This window comes from Lissotriton helveticus, chromosome 9 (assembly GCF_964261635.1).
Source record: "Lissotriton helveticus chromosome 9, aLisHel1.1, whole genome shotgun sequence".
Taxonomy (NCBI): domain Eukaryota; kingdom Metazoa; phylum Chordata; class Amphibia; order Caudata; family Salamandridae; genus Lissotriton; species Lissotriton helveticus.
This window is the reverse complement of record NC_136070.1, coordinates 629,607,426-629,621,570: the sequence shown is the minus strand read 5'-3', so window position 1 is coordinate 629,621,570 and position 14,145 is coordinate 629,607,426. Positions and strand designations below refer to the sequence as shown.

The window sequence follows — 14,145 nt, the reverse complement described above, 5'->3', positions numbered from 1 at the left end:
GAGAAAGTGTTCCCCGAACATTCCCCTTTGGGCTACTGGGATGACATCTGAAGTGGCTATTCAATCTTGAGCAACAATGATTTGCTCCTCTGAGATGATGCAATTGACATTGTCCAAAAATCTTATGGCTTTTGGTCCTAACCTGATAGGGCCTCTCGTGATATTAGGGTTCCTGACTCCTTGGCTTCCTTTGCCTTTTCTAGGATTTTGAGCAGGGGACCAGCAATGTCCAACAGCTTATTCTGGCATGCACTCCAGAATCTGTCACTGCAATTCTTTGCTAAAAAGGTAGCCATCCTACCATCAATGTCTGGGGTTGTGGCCACCTTGGTCAAGGGCATTACACCCAAAGGTCTCCTCTAGCTAATTTGTGTAGAGGTTTTCTGAGAGGGTTGGCCACATATTGTGCCACCTTTTCAGCCTGGGTCCACTCAAACGGGACCCAGCAAACTGGCAGGTGTGTTATCTTGCAGGTTCTCTGCTTCTTCCGCCTTATGTCATTTATACTCGGCTAGTGGGCCAGACCTTTAGTGTTCTGTTTTCTCTTTTTATAGGTCTCAGTCATTTCTTTCCTTTCCTACTTTTTCTGTTTTATTATGACTTTTTTTTAGCATATCCTGCAGTGCCCAAGACAGTTCTACTGGGCCCTCCTTTTTCTGCATTTCATCTGCATTGTGCTGGACCCTGTACATACAGCAACTGCTTCTTGAAATGGTATTGTCCATTGTGTACAATTGTTTATTGTTGTACGAACGATTGTTTATTGTTGTAAGATAGCAAACATGTTGCTTCTAAATGTGTGAGGTATGTTTAAAACAATAGACTGTGTAAAATATATTTTCAGCTTTTTTATTTAAACAATAATGTTTAAACAGCAGCATGTTTTGTTTTTCTACTTCTTTTCTTCTATTTAACCTTCATGTGGTTGTTAAACGTTCGTGTTTGTTTTTTGAGGATGGGTATATAGTGGGTGGATTACTAAATGCTTAAGTTCAATGATGAGTGTCGGAGCTCATTTATGAAGATGTATTGAGTGCCCTAACTCAACAGTGACTGAAGAGGCATGTTCAGATGTAAGCAAGCACCTCTTGCATTTTAAGTGGTTGCTTTAGCTGACAACTCAGCCAGGAAAATGTTTAAAATAGTCCAACGCATCACTAATCCCATGGCCCTGGACAGCACAGTTACGCCATCTCCTACCCTCTGTGCTGACCTGTCAGACTATTTTGAGGATGAGATACAAATGACCTACTCTGTCTTTCCTCTATCGATCCCCCCATCTTTCACCTGCAGAGCCTTACCCCAACCCCCCCGGCACCTGGTCTGAATTCCACCCGTTGCCACCTGAGGTGTCACTCAAGGAACTGTATAATTGCAAGTTTGGCTCCCCCGGAGATCCTTGCTCGGCTTGGTTCTTTAAACTAATGGCCTCTTGGCTTAATCCGCTTTTGAGCGATACAAAAGGGGATGATGGACGGAGCGTTTGAGCAAATCAAACACTCACCCCCAGTCTACTGATCTGGGTTTAATCCATCACCATTCTTTAGCTCACTCGGCCACCCCAGTTCAGACATGGCTATATGCAAATCAGTCTGACCCTGTGCCTCATGGGAACAGTCCAGCCCGAACTGCCAAGCCATGTCTTCCCTGGACCGGAAACAAGCATCCTGGGACCGGTTTCAGATTCATAATCCTCATCAGCCAGGCTATCTTGAATCCAGTGGCCAAGTGAGCAAGGGACTCACGTCTGAGCATACCCTGCCACACTTAGGGCAAACAAAGCGATACAAAAGGGGATGATGGACGGAGCGTTTGAGCAAATCAAACACTCACCCCCAGTCTACTGATCTGGGTTTAATCCATCACCATTCTTTAGCTCACTCAGCCACCCCAGTTCAGACATGGCTATATGCAAATCAGTCTGACCCTGTGCCTCATGGGAACACTCCAGCCCGAACTGCCAAGCCATGTCTTCCCTGGACCGGAAACAAGCATCCTGGGACCGGTTTCGGATTCATAATCCTCATCAGCCAGGCTATCTTGAATCCAGTGGCCAAGTGAGCAAGGGACTCATGTCTGAGCATACCCTGCCACACTTAGGGCAAACAAAGCGATACAAAAGGGGATGATGGACGGAGCGTTTGAGCAAATCAAACACTCACCCCCAGTCTACTGATCTGGGTTTAATCCATCACCATTCTTTAGCTCACTCGGCCACCCCAGTTCAGACATGGCTATATGTAAATCAGTCTGACCCTGTGCCTCATGGGAACAGTCCAGCCCGAACCGCCAAGCCATGTCTTCCCTGGACCGGAAACAAGCATCCTGGGACCGGTTTCGGATTCATAATCCTCATCAGCCAGGCTATCTTGAATCCAGTGGCCAAGTGAGCAAGGGACTCACGTCTGAGCATACCCTGCCACACTTAGGGCAAACAAAGCGATACAAAAGGGGATGATGGACGGAGCGTTTGAGCAAATCAAACACTCACCCCCAGTCTACTGATCTGGGTTTAATCCATCACCATTCTTTAGCTCACTCAGCCACCCCAGTTCAGACATGGGTATATGCAAATCAGTCTGACCCTGTGCCTCATGGGAATAGTCCAGCCCGAACTGCCAAGCCATGTCTTCCCTGGACCGGAAACAAGCATCCTGGGACCGGTTTCGGATTCATAATCCTCATCAGCCAGGCTATCTTGAATCCAGTGGCCAAGTGAGCAAGGGACTCACGTCTGAGCATACCCTGCCACACTTAGGGCAAACAAAGCGATACAAAAGGGGATGATGGACGGAGCGTTTGAGCAAATCAAACACTCACCCCCAGTCTACTGATCTGGGTTTAATCCATCACCATTCTTTAGCTCACTCGGCCACCCCAGTTCAGACATGCTATATGCAAATCAGTCTGACCCTGTGCCTCATGGGAACAGTCCAGCCCGAACTGCCAAGCCATGTCTTCCCTGGACCGGACACAGGCATCCTGGGACCGGTTTCGGATTCATAATCCTCATCAGCCAGACTATCTTGAATCCAGTGGCCAAGTGAGCAAGGGACTCACGTCTGAGCATACCCTGCCACACTTAGGGCAAACAAAGCGATACAAAAGGGGATGATGGACGGAGCGTTTGAGCAAATCAAACACTCACCCCCAGTCTACTGATCTGGGTTTAATCCATCACCATTCTTTAGCTCACTCGGCCACCCCAGTTCAGACATGGCTATATGCAAATCAGTCTGACCCTGTGCCTCATGGGAACAGTCCAGCCCGAACTGCCAAGCCATGTCTTCCCTGGACCGGAAACAAGCATCCTGGGACCGGTTTCAGATTCATAATCCTCATCAGCCAGGCTATCTTGAATCCAGTGGCCAAGTGAGCAAGGGACTCACGTCTGAGCATACCCTGCCACACTTAGGGCAAACAAAGCGATACAAAAGGGGATGATGGACGGAGCGTTTGAACAAATCAAACACTCACCCCCAGTCTACTGATCTGGGTTTAATCCATCACCATTCTTTAGCTCACTCGGCCACCCCAGTTCAGACATGGCTATATGTAAATCAGTCTGACCCTGTGCCTCATGGGAACAGTCCAGCCCGAACCGCCAAGCCATGTCTTCCCTGGACCGGAAACAAGCATCCTGGGACCGGTTTCGGATTCATAATCCTCATCAGCCAGGCTATCTTGAATCCAGTGGCCAAGTGAGCAAGGGACTCACGTCTGAGCATACCCTGCCACACTTAGGGCAAACAAAGCGATACAAAAGGGGATGATGGACTGAGCGTTTGAGCAAATCAAACACTCACCCCCAGTCTACTGATCTGGGTTTAATCCATCACCATTCTTTAGCTCACTCAGCCACCCCAGTTCAGACATGGGTATATGCAAATCAGTCTGACCCTGTGCCTCATGGGAATAGTCCAGCCCGAACTGCCAAGCCATGTCTTCCCTGGACCGGAAACAAGCATCCTGGGACCGGTTTCGGATTCATAATCCTCATCAGCCAGGCTATCTTGAATCCAGTGGCCAAGTGAGCAAGGGACTCACGTCTGAGCATACCCTGCCACACTTAGGGCAAACAAAGCGATACAAAAGGGGATGATGGACGGAGCGTTTGAGCAAATCAAACACTCACCCCCAGTCTACTGATCTGGGTTTAATCCATCACCATTCTTAAGCTCACTCGGCCACCCCAGTTCAGACATGGCTATATGCAAATCAGTCTGACCCTGTGCCTCATGGGAACAGTCCAGCCCGAACTGCCAAGCCATGTCTTCCCTGGACCGGAAACAAGCATCCTGGGACCGGTTTCGGATTCATAATCCTCATCAGCCAGGCTATCTTGAATCCAGTGGCCAAGTGAGCAAGGGACTCACGTCTGAGCATACCCTGCCACACTTAGGGCAAACAAAGCGATACAAAAGGGGATGATGGACAGAGCGTTTGAGCAAATCAAACACTCAGCCCCAGTCTACTGATCTGGGTTTAATCCATCACCATTCTTTAGCTCACTCGGCCACCCCAGTTCAGACATGGCTATATGCAAATCAGTGTGACCCTGTGCCTCATGGGAACAGTCCAGCCCGAACTGCCAAGCCATGTCTTCCCTGGACCGGAAACAAGCATCCTGGGACCGGTTTCGGATTCATAATCCTCATCAGCCAGGCTATCTTGAATCCAGTGGCCAAGTGAGCAAGGGACTCATGTCTGAGCATACCCGCCCACACTTAGGGCAAACAAAGCGATACAAAAGGGGATGATGGACGGAGCGGTTGAGCAAATCAAACACTCACCCCCAGTCTACTGATCTGGGTTTAATCCATCACCATTCTTTAGCTCACTCGGCCACCCCAGTTCAGACATGGCTATATGCAAATCAGTCTGACCCTGTGCCTCGTGGGAACAGTCCAGCCCGAACTGCCAAGCCATGTCTTCCCTGGACCGGAAACAAGCATCCTGGGACCGGTTTCGGATTCATAATCCTCATCAGCCAGGCTATCTTGAATCCAGTGGCCAAGTGAGCAAGGGACTCACGTCTGAGCATACCCTGCCACACTTCGGGCAAACAAAGCGATACAAAAGGGGATGATGGACGGAGCGTTTGAGCAAATCAAACACTCACCCCCAGTCTACTGATCTGGGTTTAATCCATCACCATTCTTTAGCTCACTCGGCCACCCCAGTTCAGACATGGCTATATGCAAATCAGTCTGACCCTGTGCCTCATGGGAACAGTCCAGCCCGAACTGCCAAGCCATGTCTTCCCTGGACCGGAAACAAGCATCCTGGGACCGGTTTCGGATTCATAATCCTCATCAGCCAGGCTATCTTAAATCCAGTGGCCAAGTGAGCAAGGGACTCACGTCTGAGCATACCCTGCCACACTTAGGGCAAACAAAGCGATACAAAAGGGGATGATGGACGGAGCGTTTGAGCAAATCAAACACTCACCCCCAGTCTACTGATCTGGGTTTAATCCATCACCATTCTTTAGCTCACTCGGCCACCCCAGTTCAGACATGGCTATATGCAAATCAGTCTGACCCTGTGCCTCATGGGAACAGTCCAGCCCGAACTGCCAAGCCATGACTTCCCTGGACCGGAAACAAGCATCCTGGGACCGGTTTCGGAATCATAATCCTCATCAGCCAGGCTATCTTGAATCCAGTGGCCAAGTGAGCAAGGGACTCACGTCTGAGCATACCCTGCCACACTTAGGGCAAACAAAGCGATACAAAAGGGGATGATGGACGGAGCGTTTGAGCAAATCAAACACTCACCCCCAGTCTACTGATCTGGGTTTAATCCATCACCATTCTTTAGCTCACTCGGCCACCCCAGTTCAGACATGGCTATATGCAAATCAGTCTGACCCTGTGCCTCATGTGAACAGTCCAGCCCGAACTGCCAAGCCATGTCTTCCCTGGACCGGAAACAAGCATCCTGGGACCGGTTTCGGATTCATAATCCTCATCAGCCAGGCTATCTTGAATCCAGTGGCCAAGTGAGCAAGGGACTCATGTCTGAGCATACCCTGCCACACTTCGGGCAAACAAAGCGATACAAAAGGGGATGATGGACGGAGCGTTTGAGCAAATCAAACACTCACCCCCAGTCTACTGATCTGGGTTTAATCCATCACCATTCTTTAGCTCACTCGGCCACCCCAGTTCAGACATGGCTATATGCAAATCAGTCTGACCCTGTGCCTCATGGGAACAGTCCAGCCCGAACTGCCAAGCCATGTCTTCCCTGGACCGGAAACAAGCATCCTGGGACCGGTTTCGGATTCATAATCCTCATCAGCCAGGCTATCTTAAATCCAGTGGCCAAGTGAGCAAGGGACTCACGTCTGAGCATACCCTGCCACACTTAGGGCAAACAAAGCGATACAAAAGGGGATGATGGACGGAGCGTTTGAGCAAATCAAACACTCACCCCCAGTCTACTGATCTGGGTTTAATCCATCACCATTCTTTAGCTCACTCGGCCACCCCAGTTCAGACATGGCTATATGCAAATCAGTCTGACCCTGTGCCTCATGGGAACAGTCCAGCCCGAACTGCCAAGCCATGACTTCCCTGGACCGGAAACAAGCATCCTGGGACCGGTTTCGGAATCATAATCCTCATCAGCCAGGCTATCTTGAATCCAGTGGCCAAGTGAGCAAGGGACTCACGTCTGAGCATACCCTGCCACACTTAGGGCAAACAAAGCGATACAAAAGGGGATGATGGATGGAGCGTTTGAGCAAATCAAACACTCACCCCCAGTCTACTGATCTGGGTTTAATCCATCACCATTCTTTAGCTCACTCGGCCACCCCAGTTCAGACATGGCTATATGCAAATCAGTCTGACCCTGTGCCTCATGTGAACAGTCCAGCCCGAACTGCCAAGCCATGTCTTCCCTGGACCGGAAACAAGCATCCTGGGACCGGTTTCGGATTCATAATCCTCATCAGCCAGGCTATCTTGAATCCAGTGGCCAAGTGAGCAAGGGACTCAGTCTGAGCATACCCTGCCACACTTAGGGCAAACAAAGCAATACAAAAGGGGATGATGGACGGAGCGTTTGAGCAAATCAAACACTCACCCCCAGTCTACTGATCTGGGTTTAATCCATCACCATTCTTTAGCTCACTCGGCCACCCCAGTTCAGACATGGCTATATGCAAATCAGTCTGACCCTGTGCCTCATGGGAACAGTCCAGCCCGAACTGCCAAGCCATGTCTTCCCTGGACCAGAAACAAGCATCCTGGGATCGGTTTCGGATTCATAATCCTCATCAGCCAGGCTATCTTGAATCCAGTGGCCAAGTGAGCAAGGGACTCACGTCTGAGCATACCCTGCCACACTTAGGGCAAACAAAGCGATACAAAAGGGGATGATGGACGGAGCGTTTGAGCAAATCAAACACTCACCCCCAGTCTACTGATCTGGGTTTAATCCATCACCATTCTTTAGCTCACTCGGCCACCCCAGTTCAGACATGGCTATATGCAAATCAGTCTGACCCTGTGCCTCATGGGAACAGTCCAGCCCGAACTGCCAAGCCATGTCTTCCCTGGACCGGAAACAAGCATCCTGGGACCGGTTTCGGATTCATAATCCTCATCAGCCAGGCTATCTTGAATCCAGTGGCCAAGTGAGCAAGGGACTCACGTCTGAGCATACCCTGCCACACTTAGGGCAAACAAAGCGATACAAAAGGGGATGATGGACAGAGCGTTTGAGCAAATCAAACACTCACCCCCAGTCTACTGATCTGGGTTTAATCCATCACCATTCTTTAGCTCACTCGGCCACCCCAGTTCAGACATGGCTATTTACAAATCAGACTGACCCTGTGCCTCATGGGAACAGTCCAGCCCGAACTGCCAAGCCATGTCTTCCCTGGACCGGAAACAAGCATCCTGGGACCGGTTTCGGATTCATAATCCTCATCAGCCAGGCTATCTTGAATCCCGTGGCCAAGTGAGCAAGGGACTCACGTCTGAGCATACCCTGCCACACTTAGGGCAAACAAAGCGATACAAAAGGGGATGATGGACGGAGCGTTTGAGCAAATCAAACACTCACCCCCAGTCTACTGATCTGGGTTTAATCCATCACCATTCTTTAGCTCACTCGGCCACCCCAGTTCAGACATGGCTATATGCAAATCAGTCTGACCCTGTGCCTCATGGGAACAGTCCAGCCCGAACTGCCAATCCATGTCTTCCCTGGACCGGAAACAAGCATCCTGGGACCGGTTTCGGATTCATAATCCTCATCAGCCAGGCTATCTTGAATCCAGTGGCCAAGTGAGCAAGGGACTCACGTCTGAGCATACCCTGCCACACTTAGGGCAAACAAAGCAATACAAAAGGGGATGATGGACGGAGCGTTTGAGCAAATCAAACACTCACCCCCAGTCTACTGATCTGGGTTTAATCCATCACCATTCTTTAGCTCACTCGGCCAACCCAGTTCGGACATGTCTATATGCTAATCGGTCTGACCCTGTGCCTCATGGGAACAGTCCAGCCCGAACCACCCCCTTTTGTACCGCTTTTGGCTGCCATAAGTGTGGCAGGGTATGCTCAGACGTGAGTCCCTTGCTCACTTTGCCACTGGATTTAAGCAAGCCGGGCTGAAGACGGCTGGAATGCCAGAAACCGGTCCTCGGAAGCTTGTTTCCGGTCCAGGGAAGACATGGCTTGGCAGTTCGGGCTGGACTGTTCCCATTAAGCACAGGGTCAGACTGATTTGCATATTGCCATGTCTGAACTGGGGTGGCAGTGTGGGCTAAAGAACGGTTATGGATTAAACCCAGATCTTTTGACTGGGTGTGAGTGTTTGATTGATTCAGATGCTCCGTCCATCACCACCCCCTTTTGTACCTCTTTTGGCCGCCATAAGTGTGCCAGGGTATGCTCAGACGTGAGTCCCTTGCTCACTTTGCCACTGGATTCAAGCAAGCCGGGCTGAAGACGGCTGGAATGCCAGAAACCGGTCCTCGGAAGCTTGTTTCCGGTCCAGGGAAGACATGGCTTGGCAGTTCGGGCTGGACTGTTCCCATGAGGCACAGGGTCAGACTGATTTGCATATTGCCATGTCTGAACTGGGGTGGCAGAGTGGGCTAAAGAACGGTGATGGATTAAACCCAGATCTTTTGACTGGGTGTGAGTGTTTGATTGATTCAGATGCTCCGTCCATCACCACCCCCTTTTGTACCGCTTTTGGCCGCCATAAGTGTGGCAGGGTATGCTCGGACGTGAGTCCCTTGCTCACTTTGCCACTGGATTCAAGCAAGCCGGGCTGAAGACGGCTGGAATGCCAGAAACCGGTCCTCAGAAGCTTGTTTCCGGTCCAGGGAAGACATGGCTTGGCAGTTCGGGCTGGACTGTTCCCATGAGGCACAGGGTCAGACTGATTTGCATATTGCCATGTCTGAACTGGGGTGGCAGAGTGGGCTAAAGAACGGTGATGGATTAAACCCAGATCTTTTGACTGGGTGTGAGTGTTTGATTGATTCAGATGCTCCGTCCATCACCACCCCCTTTAATCCGCTTTTGAACCAGATCTGGAACTCCTCCCTGACATCTTGTATTTACCCAGCTGCTGGAAACAAGCTTTCCTGCTGCTTCTGCTCAAGAAACCAGATGCCGATCCTGCAGAGCACAATAATTTCAGGCATATCTCTCTGCTGTCTGCTCCAGCGAAAATCCTGGAAGAGGTAGTTCAGAAGCAACTGGCTGAATTCCTTGAATCAAATGATTGCTTCCATGACTCGCAATCGAGTTTTAGAGCAGGGTACAGTACAGAGACTGCTCTTCTGGAAGTCTCTGAAACCATTCGCAAATCTGTGGACTAGGGCGCCTCAGCTATGATGGTGTTGCTTGACCTGTCTGCAGCTTTCGATACTGGCCCACCCAACTCTATTCGAGAGACTGGGACAGGTAAGAGTGTGGGGTACGGCTCTGTCCTGGCTCCAATCGTTCATGGAGAATCATTTGCAGCAGGTATTTCAACACACTTAAAATCCTCTGAGAAACCCCTCGTCTGTAGGGTTCAGCGCTGAGCCCCCTTCTTTTTAATGTATACCTGGCCCCCCTGGTGACCTTGGTCGAGACATGGGGTGTGAGGGTAGTCTCCTATGCTGATGATACTCAGCTTGTGTTCTCTTTTAAAGAACACTCAGAGGCTGCCTTTCTCAATTTTAAGCAATGCATGTAAAACTTCTCGGCCTGGATGATTGAGAATTGCTTGAAGCTAAATACTGAGAAAACTGAGATCTTATTCTTCAACCAGGCGGCACCACTATTCTCTATTCTGTGGTTGCCCTCAGAGCTGAACCAACCACCTATCCCCCACCACTTATCCCGGTCGACTCCGCCAGAAACCTGGGGTTCAAATTGGATAACAACCTCTCCTGTAAGTACCAGGTGCATCATATCTCCTCTATATGCTTCTGAAAGTTAAGAGTGATGAGGAAATGTCTTCACTTCCTGCCGGAGGACTGCAGGAAGACTACGGTCCATGTACTGGTGACTTCCCAGCTGGTCTATTCTAATAGCCTTTACCTAGGGCTTCCAACTTACCTGATTCGCAGGCTGCAGATGATTGAAAACACAGTGGCCAGATTAATTAAGAAAGTGCAGTTTCGCCATAATATTTCCCCTCATTTACGGCGCCTCCATTGGCTATCTGTCAATAGGAGGATCGAGTTCAAGGCACTCTCCTTGGCCTACAGAGCCACCAGAGATCAGGGCCGGGCTACATGAGGCAGAAATTGCAAATATACCTGCATGACTGGGCATTGAGATCAAACCACCTGGTACTGCTCAGGGTTCCCCGCTTTTTTAAGGCCAGGATAGGGGGCAGAGCATTCACGGTGAAAACTACAAACCTTTGGAATACTATACCCCTCCACCTCCGCATGATGGAGTCAGAACAGGCCTTTAATAAGGCCTTAAAAACCTGGCTCTATAGCCTGCCTTAGATCGACCCTCTTTTACCGTTCACTGCAATTCTGCAACATAGCGCTGGAACACCTCTGATGAGGTAGCCGCTTGCTTTATAAACTCAGATTTTTATTAATATATATGTCTTTTACTCAGTTTTTTCTTTCACAATATTTTGAGTCTTAGCTAGTACATTTGCATTTTATTTTTAAAAAATATGTTAATGCTTCGAGTATTGTTTATAAATCATAATCATTCATAATCATTTCTGCACCTTACATTTGTGCCTCTGACGATGTTAACTTAGTAGGCTTTACAAGCGCTTCTAAAGGTTTGCCACGTGGCACATAAAGTGTAGGTTTCAAGTTTTATTTATTATGATAAGGAACTCTATTGAGGTCCACATAAAACAACATATACATACAAAACAACAAATGTATAAAAAAAGTTTCCATCACAAACACTTGCAATAACTTAATACAGGTCCAAAAAACATTTGAAAAAGTTATACAGTTTAAAAGCAAACATTTCATTAGGCGGGTTAATCAAGGCTGCCTTAAACAAAGATGCAGATAATATGTTAAGTTGTAAGCAAGTTAGTCTTAACCATCTACGCCTGCCAGGCATCAGTGCAGGGCAAACAAACATGACGTGATCTAGATCTTGATCATACAATTGGCAAAGATCACAACGTGCCGAACCACCAAACCAGCTGGCATGTAAAACTTTTAGCGGAAGCAAATTGTGTCTTAATAAGTACACCAGTCGTCTCACACCATGGAAAATATTCCAGTACATATACGGTTGAGCTTTCCGCAAGGTATAAGATTCAATCACAGGCGTACAACCTTTTTTCGCTAGGCAAAAGTCTCTATCTAGACTAAACCCCAATTCCCAGGAAACTGACTTCAAAACAGTTTTTAATTGATGAGGGGACAATAGAAATAGAGTCTCCTCATCTAATTTCAATTGTAACACAGCAAATCTGAAGTTTTTTACAATCGATGAGAAGTCATTAAAAGATCCTAATAATTCATTTTTTATGAGGTTTCTTAAGGTATTGGGTTCACCTTTAGATAATGCTACTACCCAGCGTATGATACTAGCCAGACCTTGTACCCTGCTGCTACGTAATCCCAATTCCAGTCTCAAGGAGGCAGTCGAATTTGCTGTGCCTACACACATTAAACTCCGAAGAATTTTTCCTTCTGCAGAGTTTAAAAAACTCCATTTTTTTGGATCAACTAACTCAATTCCATATAACAGGGAGGCAGGAACTTTCGCTCTGAAGACATCTAAAAGAATAGAAAAATGTCGTCTACCTGTGGCTTTATACAGCGAAACTAAGCTCTTTCCCTGAGAAATGGCCCTCCGAGAGTTATTGTCTATGTGTGGTTTGTCACTTAAAGTATGAGAGACAATTTTACCTAAAAAGGTATAAGAGTTCACACATTCTAGTTTTTCCCCCCCCACAACCCATGGAAAGTTAAAACATTTAGGCTTCTTTCTACCAGAAAAACAAATCACCTTGCTTTTTGCCGTATTTATAGATAAAAAATGACTTTCAGCAAATTCAGAAAGTGCGTGCAACCGATTATTTAGGCCCTTTGGGGTGAGATCCAAAATTAGGATGTCGTCTGCATACATTAGGCATGCAATTGGAACACCCCCCAGGGACGGGGCAATACCGGCGGAAGCCGAAAGGGCAGTGGGTAAATCAACAGTATATAGGGAAAATAGCAACGGAGCCAAAAGGCAACCTTGCTTCAACCCATTAGATGTTGAAATTAATCTCGATACGCCGCGATCACCTCCAAGTAATACTCTGCACCAAGTGTCGGAGTACAAGGCGCGAATTAACTTAATGAGTGATGCAGGCATACCTAGGTTAAATAACTTTCTCCACAGCAAATTTCTGTCAACTTTGTCAAAAGCGGTGGAAAAGTCAATAAAAGCACCATATACCTGACCACCCCGAACTTTCACATATTTTTCATTGATAACTTGTAATGCAGTCAGGTTATCTAAAGTTCCATGATTTTGTCTGAAACCAGTTTGCTCCAAGGGAAGGATTTTATGTTCAGATACCCAATCATTAATTAAAGAAAGCACACATTTTGCAAACACCTTACCAATAGCGTCAAGCAAGGCAATTTGACGATAATTTTGTGGTAGATCTCTTGCCCCTTTTTTATATAAAGGGACAATGATGCTTCCTTTCCAGGAGGGGGGGACTGTTCCGCTAAAAAAGCAGAATTCAAACACTGGAAAGAGTATTTTACTCCAAAGTTCACTCTGGTTTTTTAATACTGAAATTGGGATTTTGTCAGGACCCATCGCACCAGAGGAGCGCATATTCTTAATGGCACATTCAATTTCCTTTACTGTTGGACAATCTAATTTAGGTGAAACATTCTCAGATTCAATTTTAAACTCAAAAGAATTATTATTACTGTACAACTTCTCGATATAGTGAACCCACACCTGTTCCTCAATGGCAATGGGCGTAGGACTGGCTCTAGTACCACAGCCTTTGCCAATTAAGGACCAAAAGGTCTTAGTTTGGCGATTATAAGAAGCTTCCCTCAGTTGAATCCAGAGGGCATCTTCCTTAGAACGTTTTAAACGGGCCTTAAGCCTGACTCTCCTTCTTTTTAGAATAGACAACTTACATTTAGCTTCTTGGGTAAAACTTAAAAATTGTCCCCTTACAACTTTATTTATTTCTCTGTTTAAAGCCCGTAGAGGGTAAGGGGCTAAAAGGGACTGTTTCACACCTGATTTCTTTTTTGCACAAGCAGTTACGGAATCTAAAAAATTTGTAAAACATAACAATACGCTCCCTTCCCAGAAAGGTAAATTCTCAACAGTAGAATAGAGAAGAGGCGCTAGGTTTTCAACAATACAAGGATTCCAAAAACTTTGTGTAGGTGGGGGGGCTTCTGACTGGCCTTTGTAGAAGTACTGGTTCGCCAATTGTGAAATAAGCTAAAATGTAGGCACTGGAGTCTTCCCAGAGAAAATAGCTCAACAGTGTGATATTGTTTTCAAATTTTATGATGAAGAATATAACAAAAGTGCCTTTTAAAATAAAGTTTTTTTAGGAACATCATAATAGAATTCTAAAGAAGGGTGTATATATATTTATTAGAGTTTTATATTTCAAATGGCTACATATGTTTGTTGCTTTCATATG

At 47.2% G+C, this 14,145-nt stretch overlaps 1 protein-coding gene across 4 annotated transcripts in view; it reads left to right on the top strand.

The window, feature by feature from the left end:
• LOC144781713 (putative palmitoyltransferase ZDHHC24) overlaps nucleotides 1-14,145 on the top strand; it is a 385,661-nt gene that overhangs the window by 243,084 nt on the left and 128,432 nt on the right. The gene's annotated exons all lie outside the window — the stretch shown is intronic.